This window comes from Notamacropus eugenii, chromosome 3 (assembly GCF_028372415.1).
Source record: "Notamacropus eugenii isolate mMacEug1 chromosome 3, mMacEug1.pri_v2, whole genome shotgun sequence".
Lineage (NCBI taxonomy): Eukaryota > Metazoa > Chordata > Mammalia > Diprotodontia > Macropodidae > Notamacropus > Notamacropus eugenii.
In genome coordinates, this window is record NC_092874.1 from 98,703,719 (window position 1) to 98,720,131 (window position 16,413).

At 37.6% G+C, this 16,413-nt stretch overlaps 1 protein-coding gene and 1 long non-coding RNA gene across 2 annotated transcripts in view; one reads left to right on the forward strand and one right to left on the reverse strand.

Moving 5' to 3' along the window:
* The window catches only part of LOC140533090 (uncharacterized), a 111,330-nt gene that overhangs the window by 82,026 nt on the left and 12,891 nt on the right, over positions 1 to 16,413 (forward strand). Inside the window, exons 3-4 of the long non-coding RNA XR_011976794.1 lie at positions 4,912 to 5,003; positions 7,874 to 7,933. This is a non-coding gene — a long non-coding RNA (uncharacterized lncRNA). The remainder of the gene's footprint in view (positions 1 to 4,911; positions 5,004 to 7,873; positions 7,934 to 16,413) is intronic.
* Positions 1 to 16,413, reverse strand: part of CNTNAP2 (contactin associated protein 2) — a 2,725,119-nt gene that overhangs the window by 20,330 nt on the left and 2,688,376 nt on the right. The window lies entirely within an intron of this gene.

Sequence of the window (16,413 nt, forward strand, 5' to 3'; positions counted from 1 at the left end):
AACATGGGGTTATTAAAGGAGCCATTTCTCCTTCTGCTGTCCAGTTCTGAGACCAGCTCAATGTCCTTTAGCAGAGTCTGTCCTAGATATACACAGGGATGGGTTAGCTCTTTATATCACTGCTTTTTTTTTTGGTGGGGGGGAGATGGGGGTGGGAACCAGACTTGTCATTTCATTGGTATAAAGAGCACCAGGTAAGGAAATCCTTTCTAAATGCTGCAGATCAGAACCAGTTCTGCAACTTATTGCCTTTGGGAATTGCCTAAAGTACTAAGGCATTAAATGTCTTATCCAGGGTAACACAGCTTAAACTCATATTTTCCTGACTTCAAGGACAGTTTTCTATCTATTATGTCATACTGCCTTTCACTCTAGATTTCTTTTTTTCTTTTTCTTCCTTTTTTTAATATTTCACCCTCCCTTGCTTCTTCCTAAATGCACAACAACACAAAGAAAAATAAAACCCTCATCATAGACACGCAAAGTGCTTCAAAACCAATTCCCACATTGGCCATGCTCAAAACTATATGACATTATGCATCTTAACTTCCTTATCTCTCCAGCAAAACCAAACAAAAACAAATGGCATTATAAATGCATTTAAAAATGTCCTGAAATTGAGAGGGAATCAAAAATGGAGGAATCCTCAATGAGGAAAACAAGTATTTTAGAAAACACATTTCAAAATTTCCAACAAACAAAATGCTCTCCTTCCCCTCACATCTTTTCCAGATTGTGCCCAGCAAGAGTGACATTCCCCTAACAGGGCCTGTCACTTTCAATTTGGAACAAGGCACTGGAATTGGGAAGGGAAAGGACCATCCAGGTATGGAAGTGATGAGCTCTGTGACCTCCATGTCTTCTGGTTTTTTTTCCTTTCCTATTTGTCCCTCACAGAGTTTTAACTTTGCTTTTCTGTTGTTGCAAGGAGTGGATGGGTCCAGGGAAATGGAAAGCAACAGATTTTGGTGTGGTTTTGTTGAGTCTGCTGATGGCTCTGCAGTCCCTGGCTTCAAAAACATGGGGAATGAGGAATTGAAATGATTTCCTCTTAGACCCCTGACTCTATTACTCTTGAGCCATTTGTGTCCTTGAGATTATTTGCATGCTGGGATGCTTGTGAATGGCACTGTCCTCACGATATTTCTCCACTGATGTAGGGCCTATAATAAAAGTATGCCTCAGTTTTTCTAATTACAATTCTTCACTTGTCCAGGCATAGAGGGAATGACTTTTAAAATGTGAGTGTGGCTGATTAATATGAAGAGGAACCCTGAGAAGTAAATCAACCAAGTTTAAGAATTGGGAGCCTAGGCATTTCCCAGGGTACTTTCTCTTGGACAAAATAATTCTCCAAAGCACAGGCACCAGAGAATATAAGATCTTTCTCTTATCACTGCATTCAAACTTAATATATCTTAAATAAAGCTTGATATATTTTTAAAAAAATAGTTATTTTTATTGTGGTTGGTTTTTTTGTTTTTGACCAGAACTATCATTTGTCTGGTGTACAGAGCTCACTGTGAAGAACTCCCTCTGTTAATGTGTGCCCTGTAACTAAGAGTTTCAGTGAATTTGTTGGGGGCACTGAGAGATGAAGTTACTTCTCCAGAGGCACACAGCCAGTAGGTGTCTGACACAGGATTTGATGCCAAGGTCAACTCTCTGTCCCCTATATGGGGCTACTTTTCATTGTTAGTGACACTGAAGTCCTATATTTTCTAACTTTTTAATTTGTTGGGTACAGGTTGTCTATTTCTTGGCTGCTGGGACTGGAGATAAAAGGGACTGTGATAGGATGGGGTGCAAGGTCACCTCCATGTGGACAACTTAGCTGTTACAGTGTATCCGACTTCCGAAAACACTAGCAAAGCAACAGGGATCATTTCCTGATCAATCATGATAGCATGCTAGCTATGATATGGTAATTCACAGAACAATCTATAGCACTTCAAAGTTTCTCTCCACTCACCTTAAGTTTTCCAAATATTCTCATTTTATAGATCAAAGCCAAGATACCAAAGCCACAGAAACAATCTTTAACAAAAAGTCTTTTAGGTTTGTCTCTAATGTTGCTCTCGATCTCCTCTTTCTATCACCTCTGCTTCTTCCCATCAACTACCAACAGAGCATTTAAAAAAATACTGAATGCTATTAAAAATAATTTAGCATTTTTACAGGAATTTAAGCCTTAGACAGCATGAATAAGTACAGTGATGGGTGGGTAGTGGGGAAGAGAAAAAGGATTTACATAGCACTGACTGTACCAGGAACTCCGCTGTGCACTTCACAGATATCGAATTTGATCTTCACAACAACCCTGGAAAGTAGGTGCTATTATGATCTCCATTTTACAGCTGAGGAAACTAAGGCAAACAGAGGTTAATGACTTGTCCAGAGTCATACAGCTAGTAAGTGTCTGAGGCTAGTGTTCCTGACTTCAAACCCAGCTCTCTTTTGCTTCAGTAGCAAAAGGGATAACCTTTTCATTCAACTATTAAGTGGATAGAGACTCATGAACATGTGTTATATAGGTTTTCTCATTCAGCAAAATGCGTCCACATTGACCCAGCAGTGTAGGCAGCTTGTCAGGCCCTGGTCATAGTTGTATCACACAGAACTGAAGAGTTTAATGATATTGTTGAACTGGGTTTTGATTTTTGTCATCAATGAGATTTTTCACAAAATTTCTGTGGTGAATGCCCGTGTTTTTACCTGGTATGAACTCAGAATGGAGAAGAAAATTAGAACATGCTAAGGAAGAGTAGTTGATTGATAAATCAATCAACCGACATTTATGAAGAGCCTACTACATGCCAGGCACTATACTAAGAAATGGACAGCTAAACAGAGCAGTGAGGAAGAATTTTTGTGCTTGATTATGTACCACAAATTATACCTGGGCAAGTGGCATGAAGGAGGCGGGAGAGGGGACATTTATGGTTACACAGCTAGTATATGGCAAGGGTTACGTTTGAACCTGGCTCAAACCAAGGCTATCTCTCCAGTCACCAATCATTGGCTGCTTCTCTCTGTCATATTCAACTGTTATGATTTTCTTTTTTACACCTTTGTCAGAAGAAGTAAAATTCATTACCTAAGTCATCAACTAGTCATATGCATAACTGAGCAAAACCCTGTTATGACATTAGAACGCTTCCTGATTGGCTAAAAGTGATTGGCAGATTAGAATCAGGAGCCTAGTCCAGAGCCCAGGTGCCTTACTACCAGCTTTGAAGTAAGGGTTTACTGGGAGGGATGAATTTACTTCTCTCTGAGTCTACATGAATGATTAATGCCCTTGACTAGAGTGGGGGGAAGGAAGTTATGCCAGGAGATGATGGTAATAATGGAAGATAGATGTGTGACTGCACTAGGATGTGCACTGACTTGCATATGGTATATCTGGAAATCCAATGGACTAGGATGCTGGGGGGAGGGGGTGGGCCTTGGAGGCCTAGGAGGAAGTTGGATTTTAGCAACCAGGAGAGAAAAGTAAAAAGGAAACACTTTTAGTCTTAAGAACAAAGTTCAAAGTTCTTTGAGTTGGCATGGAGAGAAGGAGCTAGTGTTCTGGAAAGACGACAGCAAGGGCTGGCTTCTTTACACTGTAATACATGGGTAAGAGCTGAGGGATTATAGTGAAATAATCTAAATTACCTTAATTTTAGACAGAGTACTGTATGAGTAGGATACATTCTGATTAGGCCATTTTAAAACATGAGTTGGAATTACAAAAATTCATTCTTTCCAGTACACTCAGGGGATTTGCTCTGTGAAGTTTGGGTTCAGCCAAAGGGCCGCACTTGAGGACATAGAGGGCAACAGGTGGCCTGGAGGCCACAGTTTCCCCACCCTTGGTAGATTTTGCAATGACAGAATGAGAGGACATGGGAAAGAGTTGCCCCAGATGGGCAGGCCTGGATAGATTGTGACTGAGACCAGTCATTCCATAGGCAGGTATTAAGCACATACTCTGTGTCAGGCAGTGAAGAAACAAAAAGAATGGAAAAATCCCTATTCATCGGGAAATTACATTACATGGCGGGAAGGGGAATAGTATATACATATATAGATGGAAAAATAATAAATAAAAGATAGGGAGGGAGGATCCTAGTTGATTAGATTATAGAGACATTTGGATATAACCAAAAAATGGTCACAGTTCCAAATTGCACATAATGGGATGGTAGCTGAATCTTTGTATTGCTATAATTCCCAAATGTATTTCTGTGCAGATACATTTGTATTTCTTAGTATCCGAAGCAATGGACCAAGAGTCAGGCACTATGAATAAATTTCTATCACTGAAAATTGTCTGGTTTCCAAGGAGAGTGATTAAGGAAAAAGTTGTATCAGTAAGAAAGGAGAGCCACCTTAGTGAGAAAATCAAATCTATTCACTTGTAAAGACTTCAGTGCTTCATAATCACATTGTCTCACCGTTGTTGCTAGGGCCTGAGATAGTATCAGAACCAGAATCTCTTCAAGGGTGCTATTCTCCTCATTCTCAGACTCCCCTCTTGCAAGAACACTGCTGGAATTCCACAGGGCATTTTATGACTCTCTGGAAATTCTTAAACTTTCAGAATTCATAGCTTGGTGAACCCGAACATCTTTGTCACCCTACTATCTTGACAGGAGATGAATGGAATTGTTTGCGAGAAGGAGAAGTTGTGTATAAATGGCCTGAGGAAACTGGAGAGGGTAAAAGGGTCTCCTTTTACTCTATCAGTATAAATTTATAGGCTATCTGTAAGACATTTGGATACTCTTGGGTCTTAGGTGGATGTTCTCTTTAATTATCAAGCTTCTTCCAGGGCAGAAAAATGAATAATATAATAATTTTATGAATCTTTTCATCTTCCACTACATCATCTGTATTTCAACTTGCACACAATTTTATCCTCAGATTTAGAGTATGGATACCTCATCTGGTGGGAATACAGCCTCCTGCCTGTAAGCTGGGTCTGTCTGTTTTAAAGATGACTTTCTTTTTGCAAGGTAAGGGTTTACACCAGTTCTGCTCACGACTAATTGTTCAGAGGTCATTGAATGAAGAAAGTCACTGTGACCAAAGGAGTGTTTCTGAATCTTATGCTGATGATAGAAAGACCTTGGGTCATCTGGGTAGTACATTCACCAGGGAATATGAAGAAGCCCAAAGTACTTTTAAAAATTAATTCTCTGTGTATTTTAATTCCCTTGATATATAACCAATGGGGCACTTAGTTGTGAAATGCTCTTTTCAGCTGCATATGCAGCAAATGTTAAATTGCCTATTTGAATCCCAAGACAATGTCTTTTCTTCCAAGAGGTCAGACTTCAGAAAACTGAACAAGAAGACCGTCTAATGAATATTCTAACTGTCTTTTGAACTTTTCTGTATTTGAATTAACCTTTGGCGAAACAGGATTTCAAAAGACAACTTGCTTTGCTCTCAGGTAGAATGGCTAATGGCCATCAAAGAGCACCCTTAGAGGTCAATTATCCTTTGCTCGTGATAATTTCTGGTGCTGTTCAGAAAGGAGATTCTGGGATGATGACATCAATTAAAGGGAGCTATGTGATATAATGGACAGAGTACTGAGTTTGGAGTCAGAGAGATGAGTTCTAATCCTGCCTCAGATACTTATTTGCTTTGTGGCCCTGGCCAAATCTCTCTGTTCCTCAGTTTCCTTATCTTTAAAATGAAGGATCTGGACTCAATAGCCTCTATTATCCTTTCCATCCCTAAGTATAAAATTATTAATTTATAATCCTATAGAGTTTCTTTAGAAAAAAATGATTGTCTATTTTTAGTTTCAACAATGTAAAAATCCTTTTCTGCTTTCATGTTATCAGAACTTTGATCCTCCCAATAGCCTGGCAGATAATAGCGTTTAGCTCAAAACCTGAAAAAAAAATTTCCTATCAAGCATTTTGTGTGTATGCAGGACATAATAGCTTTCTTTGTAAGTTATCTACCTTTTTATGACAGAAGATGGTAAAACGTATTATAAGATAGTCCACATATCCCTAACCTGAAATAAATTTACTGCTTACGTTAAAAAGAGAGATTCTAAAAGGAGGAGAATAAAGAGAAAAATACTTTGTTTGAAAGTAGCAGACTTAGAGAGTCTCTTCTTGATCTTGTTGCAATCTGTTTCAGCCTAGCCTTCTAGATTTAGAGCAGGAAGAGACTTTAGAAGTCACCACTCCAGTGCCATTACTTCACAAAGGAAGAACCTACTGCTCCTAGAGTTTAAATGGATTGACTAAGGTTACTCAGATTTTAAGTAGAAGGTTCACAGCAAGTGAGCCTTCTACACAGCAGGCATGCAATTTGTGTATGACAAAGTTGTAGTTGTTTGTCCTTTGTTCTCGATGAGGACCATGATATCAGGAAGGTGATGCATGCCTTACTTGCAAGTGAACTGGATTTAAGTGAGGCAGGGCTCTACAAAATCACCAACCTCATTTTCTCCTCGAGAGTCACCTAGATCCAGTGACAAGATATAAATCAAGATGACAGGATCTGGCCTTGGATGCAGTGGAGAACTTTGGCCTTTTAAAGATAAGGACTTTCCCAGGTCTGAGGCAATGCCCATTCAGTGATTAATGTCAGGTAAGAAATGAGGCAAAGAAGAGTTTCTCTTACCTAGTCAAAAAAAATATCAATTTGGGAGAAGACTCTCAGGATTTCCAGTCAAAATAGAAACAACTACTGTTTACATTTGCTCTAAACAATGGCCCTGGGCTCGAACTGAAATCTATTTTTGGCCAATCAATGAGAGCCAGAGATATCTGGGTTTAAGGCATGGTCCTTAAGAAAGAAATCTAGCTGTAAACCCCAAGATATCTTCAGAGATTTCAGTGATCAAAATTTATATTCCTTTGGGCAGAGAGGTACTGTAGGAAGATGGTGGCATTCTAGGACATAGAAGGTCCCAAATTCTCTCCAAACACTAGAGTTCAGGTTTAAAAATGTACCAAGTTCTATTTTTTTTTTAAATGAAAAGAACCAGTATAAATTCCTGTATCCTATAAAAAGCTACACAAAAAGATAAGTCCCAGTAGCTTGAACATAAACAAGTCTCAGTACAAAGAAGGTATAAGCACAAAGCAGACCTCTGAAATGGGAGAAAGTCTGACATCAGGACTTCATGGCAGAGTGGCCCTGGAGCTTTGGCCACAGCTGATGAAAGGAATTCAGGCAACCCCAATCTTATCCAGGATCCATATGATCTGGATCTGAGCCAGATGACCAATGAATGAATATATGAATGAATGAATTTCACCTCTCTGGGTCTTAGCTTTTTTGTTTGCAAAGAAGAATAATCAGAGCCACAAATAACTAGCAAGAGGTGATTGTGGATGTCCCTTAGGGTTCTGATTTCTGGAAGGGTCACAACCATCGTATGAACATTGTTCTGGGATAACAGAGGTGCAGAACCTCACTGGGTGGGAAGTGTACAATCTCTTTATATTGGTGCCCTGAAAGGAGAAAGTTGATACCTTTTCCCCTACCCTTGCTCTGGACCAGCTATAACTGTTTTATATCCATCTATCCAATACTAGCGATACTATTTATGATAAGTGATATATATGTATATATATTATGAAAAGGAATAATCTTTAAATAAATTAGTAGGGATTACTTTGATTTATTTTTAGTTTGATTGAAGAATTCATTCCCTTCTTTAGGAAAAGTTAGTCTTAACAGCTAAGCCAAGCCAACATAGACATTCCCTTTAGTGTGAATAATACCTATAGATTTAGGGAAAAGATAGACTGACTTTATCATGTAACAATGTAAGAAATATATCTCCGTAGGATTAGAATAATAAGTTAAATAATAGAATATTTTAAAGTTAAGTTTCTCTTTCTGGCAGCTGGAGGATGGGGGTTTCTTGGTAATTTACCAACCACAAACCACAAGTTTCTCTTAGTGGGTAAGTTAACTAAAGGTAAAGTTTCTCTTTCCCAGTCTTACATCCCCCCTTTCCCGACAGCTGAAGGGCAAAGATTTCTAAGACAATCTCACTTTGAAGACAAGTTGATAGATACAGGCCCTAATCCAATAGAATATCAGATTTGATAACAACAATGCAAATGTTACCAACAGTACAAATTCAGGTTAAGAAAGCCCAGGAGAAGCAAACCAGTCAGATGACCTGCCTTGTCCCACTGAATTATGTTCAAAACAAGTTTCCTAAGATTGCTGTAATTTTTAACTCCACTTTTCTGTTATAAAAATAAGCTCTGTAAATCACTCCTTTGTCTCTGATCTCTGAGGAGTCCCAAGACCAGATATTATTGGCAAGAGTTGACCTTGCTAACTTAAAGCATTTTACTTGGAAATATTGTGCCTCACACATTCCTATTTCAGATAATTTTTTTTACTAGTATAGATATACTACTTATCACTATATACTATGTAGTGATACTATATATCTCTTTTACGTATATTATAAATAAAACCACCAATCCAACCCATTCAGCAAAAAATACATAAGATATAATTTAGGCACCTAAGGGGCACAGTGGGTTTCTTGTTGAACCTCCAGTCAGAAAGACCTGTGCTCAAATTCAGTTTCCAACACTTACTAGCCATAAGACTTCAGGCAAGTCACTCAACTTCTATTTAGGCACAGTTTGCGAGGTTGTGAGGATAAAATGAGAAAATGTTTTTTAAGTGCTTTGGAAACCTTGAAGTGCTTCAGGAATGTTAGCTATTATTTTTATTACAACATATAGAAGTATTTTGAGAAATTAACGGTGCGATGTGAATTCAAGATACTAGAATCATTTATTCATCATTCTTTTTAAAAGGCTGTAAGCTATGTTTAAAAGAATATTTATAAATTTACATTTGAGTTAAATTTATGCTTATTTTAAAGCCTCCCACTTAAAATGATTTATTATTTAGTATTAATATAAACAATTAAACTAACTTAACAACAATTTACATTTTAATAAATATTAGTGGCTAAAATGTATAACTTTTCAGTGCTAAACATCAGGTTTCTTTGACTGGTTCTTTATTCCCATTGACTTTTTGTTTCCTATGGTCATAGTATATATTCTGTTCTTCTAATTCTGCTTTTTTTCAGTTTGCTTTACTTTATAAACTTTCTTCTAGATTCCTGTATACTCCCCATACATATCTATCATACTTGCGTCATAGTACTCTGCTGCATTAGGCTATCAGAATTTATTTATTCTCCTATTTTTAGATATTTAGATTACTTCTAGTTTTTTTTTCTTTAAATACAAATAATACTGCTATAGAAATCTTTGAACTGATAGGTCTTTCTTCCCTTTTGGTAACTTTCAAATTCCCAACAATGGAATCACAGGATCAAAGGGTTTTATGATTTTTATGCCTTTTACTATTTTTGTCTGATGGCTTTCCAAAAAGGGTCTCCAACATGAAATGGGTGTACGTATTTCTTCACAACTCGCTAACATGCTAACACTGAGTCCTATTGCTTTAAATTATTTTTGCCCATCTGGTGGGTATGAGCTGGCATGCCAGAGATGTTTTGATTTGTAACACTTTGATCCCTTGTGAAATTGAACATTATTTCAAGAAGTAATTAACAATTAGTATTCCTTCATTCCTAAAGAGTCTTCGTGTTCCTTTAGCATTTCTCCCCCAGGGAATGGGCTTGGTTTTTAAGAGTTCTAAAGTATATTTTAGATCTCAAGTTTTTGTCTTTTATATTTTCCATAATTTGCGCAATTTGTTCTCTTCATTACATTATTTCTTACTTTTAAAAACAATTCAGAAAATTTCAAGTAGTGAAGTACAACTACCTTATCTTTAATAGTTCCTTTTTTGGGAAGTACAAGTCTGACTTAATCAGTTTTTCCCCTGCAGTGTGTTCTCTAGTGCTCTTGTCTCTGTTTCTCTAGAAATATTTAATTCTGATGTATACAGGTCTATGAAGAAAAGCCTGAGTATTTTTGATTCATCTTGTAATAAATGTGTAAATTAATTTTGGTAGTATTGCCAATTGTATGATACTGAACTGATACATGCATGAATTTTTAATGTTCCTCCAGTTATTGAAGTCTTCCTTTGTTTTAATCATTCTAACTTTATCTGTGTCTTTAAATAGGTCAGATATGTATTTTTGCATAAATTACCAATTATTTGATGATTACTTGTGATTAAGTTATGTTCATCCTCTATATCATATATATGCATCATATGTGGGCATATAGGCATACATATGCATACGTGCTGTGTACACACATACATACTGTATACAATGTGTGTATGAATGTAGATAGATACATAGTCTCTCCCCAGTTGGATATAAACTTCTTGAGAGCAGAACTTGTTTCATTTTCTATCTTTGAATCTGCAGTGCTTAGCACAGTGCATGGGATATAGTAGGTGTTTAATAAATCCTTGGGGATTGTTTAGCTGATTATCAATAAAATCTTACATATTTAAGGTTTGCAAACCACTTTAGCTCACTTGATCCTCAACACCACTGGTGAGGTAGGTGCTATTGTTATCTCTAATTTAAAGACTAGAAAACCAAGTCCAACAAAGTTTAATTGACTTGCCCAAGGCTATACAATCTTGAAGTGTCTAGAATTGCATTCAAATCTAACTCTTCCTGACTCTAAGTATGCCATTACCCCTGACTGACTCTACAGTAATATTTTCACCTCTTTATTTTCAATGTTAATCTTTTAAATATCTTTTCCCTACATTATTGCAAATGGAGGCTTTCCCAATACTGGGTCAAATACGAATTCAGAAAGTTGTTATTCTAGTTCTGTGACTGTTTTTAGTGGCAGTGGTTACCATGTTTCTCCACTGCACATTGTGTTGACTCTGCTTAAAATAGATTTTAACAAATCATGTTGAAGAAGACTGTTCTGTTTATTGTATTTATCAGGAACACTGTTTGACTTTTACAAAGACTTTTTGTGTGCTGATATGATCACATGGTCTAAGTTTTAATTTATATGATATGTTGAATTTTCTGAGGTTGAACTAGCTTCACATATGTGGTATGAATCATATATCTAGTTATGATGAATAATTTTTTCCATGTTGTATATTGTTAGTAAAACCCATATTCTACCTTATATTATACTTAATTGTTAGATTATATGTGAGAAGATCGATGGTGAAAAGCGTGTAAACATGGAGTAAGTGTCATTGTTATTCAGCTGTTTTTCAGTTGTGTCCAACTCTTCAAAACCTCATTTGAGGTTAAAGATCCTGGAGTCATTTGCCATTTCCTTCTCCAGCTCATTTACAGATGAGGGAACTGAGGCAAAGAGGGTTAGGTGACTTGCCCAGGGTTACATGGTTAGTAAATGTCTGAGACTGGAGTTGAACTCAGGACCTCCTGACTCCAGGACTAGCTCTCTAATCCACTCACTGTGCCATCTCACTGCTCTTGGAGTCAGGACCTTTGTGCAAATCCCTGGTCTTACTTGTTTTAGGTATTGGAGCTTGGAGAAGTCATTTAATCTCTGATTCTGTTTCTTAACTTAAAAAATAGGGTAAATAATATTTGTACTAACTCTCTCACAGGGTTGTTGTAGTAAAAGCACTTAATAAACTTGTTCATTTCCCCCTGTAAATTCATTGTAGTCAAAGGACTACACCTTTCTACAATCTTTGTATGCCTAGTGTCCAGAATGGTGCCACTCATATAAGTAATAAATAGGTACTAAAAAGATATGTGTTTAATTAAAATGGATCTCCTCTAACCTGGGCAGCTAGGTGGTGCAGTGGATAGAGTCTCGGGTTTAGAATCAGGAAAACTCATCTTCATGAGTTCAAATCCGACTTTGGACGTTATAAGTGTGGTGATCCTATGCTTCTTCACCTATAAAATGAGCTGGAGAAGGAAATGGCAAACCACTGCAGTATCTTTGCCAAGAAAACCTCAACTGGGATTATAAAGAGTTGGACAAGACTGAAAAAAACAACAATAATGTCTAGTGCCTGGAACAGTACCTCTCACATAAGTAAAAAACAGGTACTAAGTAAATACTTGTTTTAATTAAAATAGATCTCATCTAATCTCATTTAATTTTAGTTGCTGAGCAGGTTTAGGCTTGATCAGTACTTAGCTAGGAAAATGACTGTAAATTGCAGGGGTTTAGTGTGGTACAACAGGGTGCCAATTGAAGAAGTCAGTCAACAGTCCTTATTACACCCTCAGTTTTATTCCAGGCATGGACTAAGCTCAAGTCACTCAACAGGCAAACTCCTCTGTTTGGTGTTTAAAGAGTTGTACAACCTGACTTTATCTTGCTTTTCTTATTATCACCTACAAATCCCTGATACACACTGCACAGTCCATTCCTACTGACCCTGCGCTTTTCATCACACATAGTACTCCTATCCAATCCCTTCCTCATCTCTGGAATGCCCTCCTTGAAATCCCTGGCTTCCTGGGTACTACCACTCATATGTGGCTTTTCCTGTTCCAGGGTCATTTTGTATCTGCATTGTGTGTGCTTTTTATAGACCTCTACTTTCTGTATGTTGTCTTTTCTTTTAAGGGAAGGGTCTGTTTCTATTTTGTCTTTGTATCCTAAGCATCTAGCACAGTGCCTGGCATGTAGATTCCATTAGATTATAAGCTCCTCGAAGGTGAGGAGTGTCTTTTGCCTTTCTTTGTATCCCTAGAGTTTAGCACAGTGCCTGACAGACAGTAGGAGCTTAATAAATGTTTATTGACTGACACTGGAATTACTCAATAAATCCTTGATTGACCAACTGAGTATTGAGTAAGCCACTGAACCTATTTGGCCCTCAGCTTCTTTCTCGTTTGTAAAATCAGGGGCTTGATTAGCTGCTTTTGAGATCTGCTCAAGCACTAACAATTTATGATTCTCTATCCATAGAATAACCGATTTTGAATCAACCAGGGATTTTAATAAAACGAAATGTCACAGCGGGAGTAATGGGTCATTTACTTATCATTTGAATTCACATAGTGCCTTTCCTATGAAGGGCTCAAGGCACTCTGTCAAATCATTTATATGCATTTATATTCAGCCTTACAGATCGCAGGGAGGGAACTATGGGTAAGGAACAAAAAATTTCTACTTGACAGTATCACACCACTGTTATTTCTGGTGGTGTCCCACTCCACCTGGGCAAGGATTTGGATTGAACCACAATTCTATTTAGAAATTCATATCCAGGAAATCCACAAATAGAGTTATAAAAGGGTCATTCTTTAGGAAAATCTCTATATCTCAATTCCCCCATGGCACCACAAAAGAGCGACAGTTTTATTATTTCTCCTGACTGGCATGGTGGCCCACTTGCTCACCTGTCAGTGCCTCATGGACAAGCTAAGACATTTCTAGCTCAGGATGCCTACTTGTCATCCAAATGCAATCATCCCCTGGGGATGACAGTGGGGAGAAGGGGTCATGTGAAGGGACTGACAGGTGACATGGGAGGGGCACAATCTTTGGACCAACTCCCAGAACAATGATTTATTTCAATCTCATTGAGTCTCCTTCCATCACATTCCTGTTACACATGAGTGAAGCTACACTGAACAATGGGACTTGTTGCAGAGAGCTGCTCTGAAAGTCACCATAGCAACTGGAAGGGTCTGGATTACACAAACACTTAGCTGGCTACAAATGAGAGTAGATAATAGTTGAAGGTGAAATCGGGGACAGACCTAGGGAAAAATTTATGCCTAACTGAACACTCTGTCTTTCTCTGGCAGCTAGGCTCATACCTTCAGTACCTCCATAAGTCCCTGTCCTCCACCAACATCCTCCTGGCAGAGTTTGCCCACCTAATCTATTCACTGGGTGTGGTATCACCCAAGGGCTTGTTTGCTCTTCCTAGATGCAGAGCACCTACTTCACTCTCTACTCTTTGCTTCCTCCCACAATCCGAACAAAATTAATAATAGCAGTGTTAATAGTAGCAGGAGGAAGGGGTAGAAGTCCTGGGCTTTTGAAACCCAGAGTTTGATCTCACATTGATGGGTGTCATGGTAATCTATAAATGTTACAACGTGAGTGGGAGTTTACTACTCCTATGGTGAGGCTAACTCTTCTTAAAAGTACTAGCAACATGATGACATTTCTTTTCAAAAGATCTTTTTGCTAAGTCTGAATTTTCTGATTTACATTTATCCTCAATTCCATTTTTGCTATCTTGACTTTTAGTGTCCTGATCATAGGGGTTTAGAGCTAGAAAGGACCTTAATATATGCTGATTAAATGAAGGTGGGGTATCAAAATTATTTTTACATAGAGCATCTAGTCTTAAGGGGTGTTGGAAGCAACTCAAACCGGCTTGTGAAATATTGCTAAAATTTCAGTGTAAGAATTTACACTTTGAAAATTGGCAACCACTACAATTCAGGACTTAGTTTATTGTTTTGTGGATTGCCTAGACTTAAGAAAATGTAATAATGCAAATTAAACTTAAAGCATCTGCAGACACCTCCCCACCTTTTCCTCCTAGAGTATAGTTGCCAAACATTTCCCAGTACAACTCTGTAAGTGTTCTATTATTGCTAGAGCTCAGTAGGAGTATAGTAGAAGGTTCAGGGAATGAAGTCATTACTAGACTGGAGGTTTAGAGACAGCAGAATAATAATAGTAATTAACAGCATTTCTATAGCACTTTAAAGTTTATAAAGTGCTTTATATCCAATATCTCGCAACACCTCTGATCTAGCCTAAACTTTTCATTTTACAAATTAATTGAAACCCAGAGATTTGCCCAAGGTCACATAGATAGAGTTCAAATCCAGATCTTCTTACTCTAAATCAACTGCTCTTTCTGCTTTACCACATTGATCTTTTATTTTTTAATTTAATTTTTATTTTTATATGGCAAAAAAATATCTCCATATATCCTTTTCCCCTTTGGGCAGCTAGGTGTCTCAGGGGATAGAGGGACCAGCCTGGAGTCAGGCAGATTCATCTTCCTGAGTCCAAATGTGACCTCAGACATTTATTAGCTGTGTGATCCTGTGAAAATCACTTAACCTTTTTTGCCTTGGTTTCCTCATCTATAAAATGAGCTGGAGAAGGAAATGGCAAAGCACTTCGGTATCTTTACCAAGAAAACCCAAAATAGAATCATAAAGAGTTGGATATGACTGAAAATGACTGAAACTCCTTTTCCCCTTTCCAAAGATGAACCCTTCCTTGTAACAAAGAAAAGAAGCAGATAAGCCTAACCAAAACAGGGAATACGTACATCACATTTTGAACTCAAAGTCCCCCACCTAGCTCATAAGGGGAGGGAGGGTACCATTGGTCTTCCATAAGTCATAATGGCTAGTGTCCCCCACCATGGGAATATCAACATGAATGTGTATGTGTTCAGGCATGTAAAACATTTTGTTTTTGAATCAGATAAAAATTTTATGCTTCTCTAACTCATTAAGCTCCATTATTATCCAGTCTTTAATAGATTCATTGAGGAAAATCAAACAAAATCCCTTTTCCCAAATCAGAATTCAAATGGACACTCTTGTGCTTATAGAAGCCACAGCATTATCTCTGATCCATTAAAGATAACTATGGGAAACTTCCCAAATATGTATTATACACTTTTTCTCCTTTCCCATATTTCTATGTACCAAAAAAGAAGAAAAAAATCTATCGTGTTACCCAATAACCCTCTGCCTCAATGATTGTCAAATAAATATCTCCTGTCCCATTGACCTTTCAGAAGAGGCAGTGTGTGGTCTAGGGGAAAGACCACCGTATTTAGAGTCAGGATGGCCTGGGTACTAATCCTGTCAAAGACACAGTGTGACCCTGGAAAAGTCACTTAACCATTCTGAGTTTCCGTTTCCTCATCTGTAAAGTGGGGATAAGAATAACTCCTTCAAGGGTTGTTTTGAGAGTCAGACAAGATCATGTCTTTAATGCATCAACTTTAAAACATTATGTAAATGAGCTGTCATTTACAACCACAACAATAATATTAATGAAAAGAAAATGCTAAGGAATTCTGACCTGTGACTTTCATTTCACATGCCTCTACTTTTTATTTTTTTCTGCCTCACCTTCTCAGGAAGACAACTTCCCTAAACTGAAACCTGGGGATTATAATCCTGGCAATTGCACTGATTAGATTGTAGGCACAAGACCGGAACATGTTTGATACATACTCAAAAAGTTAAAAAGCAAAGAAACAGGTTAATACATTTCTTTTTGGGCAATCACACTTGATTAGTGATGAGCTAAGAATGCGGACAGGTAGTGGGAGTTAATGACATAAACCTTAAATCACTACATATATTTTGCCAATCACCCTCATAGTCAATAACTGTGCATTTCAGTGGACTTGCTTGCCTTTTTGCAAACAGTCAAACTTCAGGCGATCACTGAATTTGGGAAGGACTGTTAATCCTATTTGCAAATAATAATTATTATTATTTTTTTACAT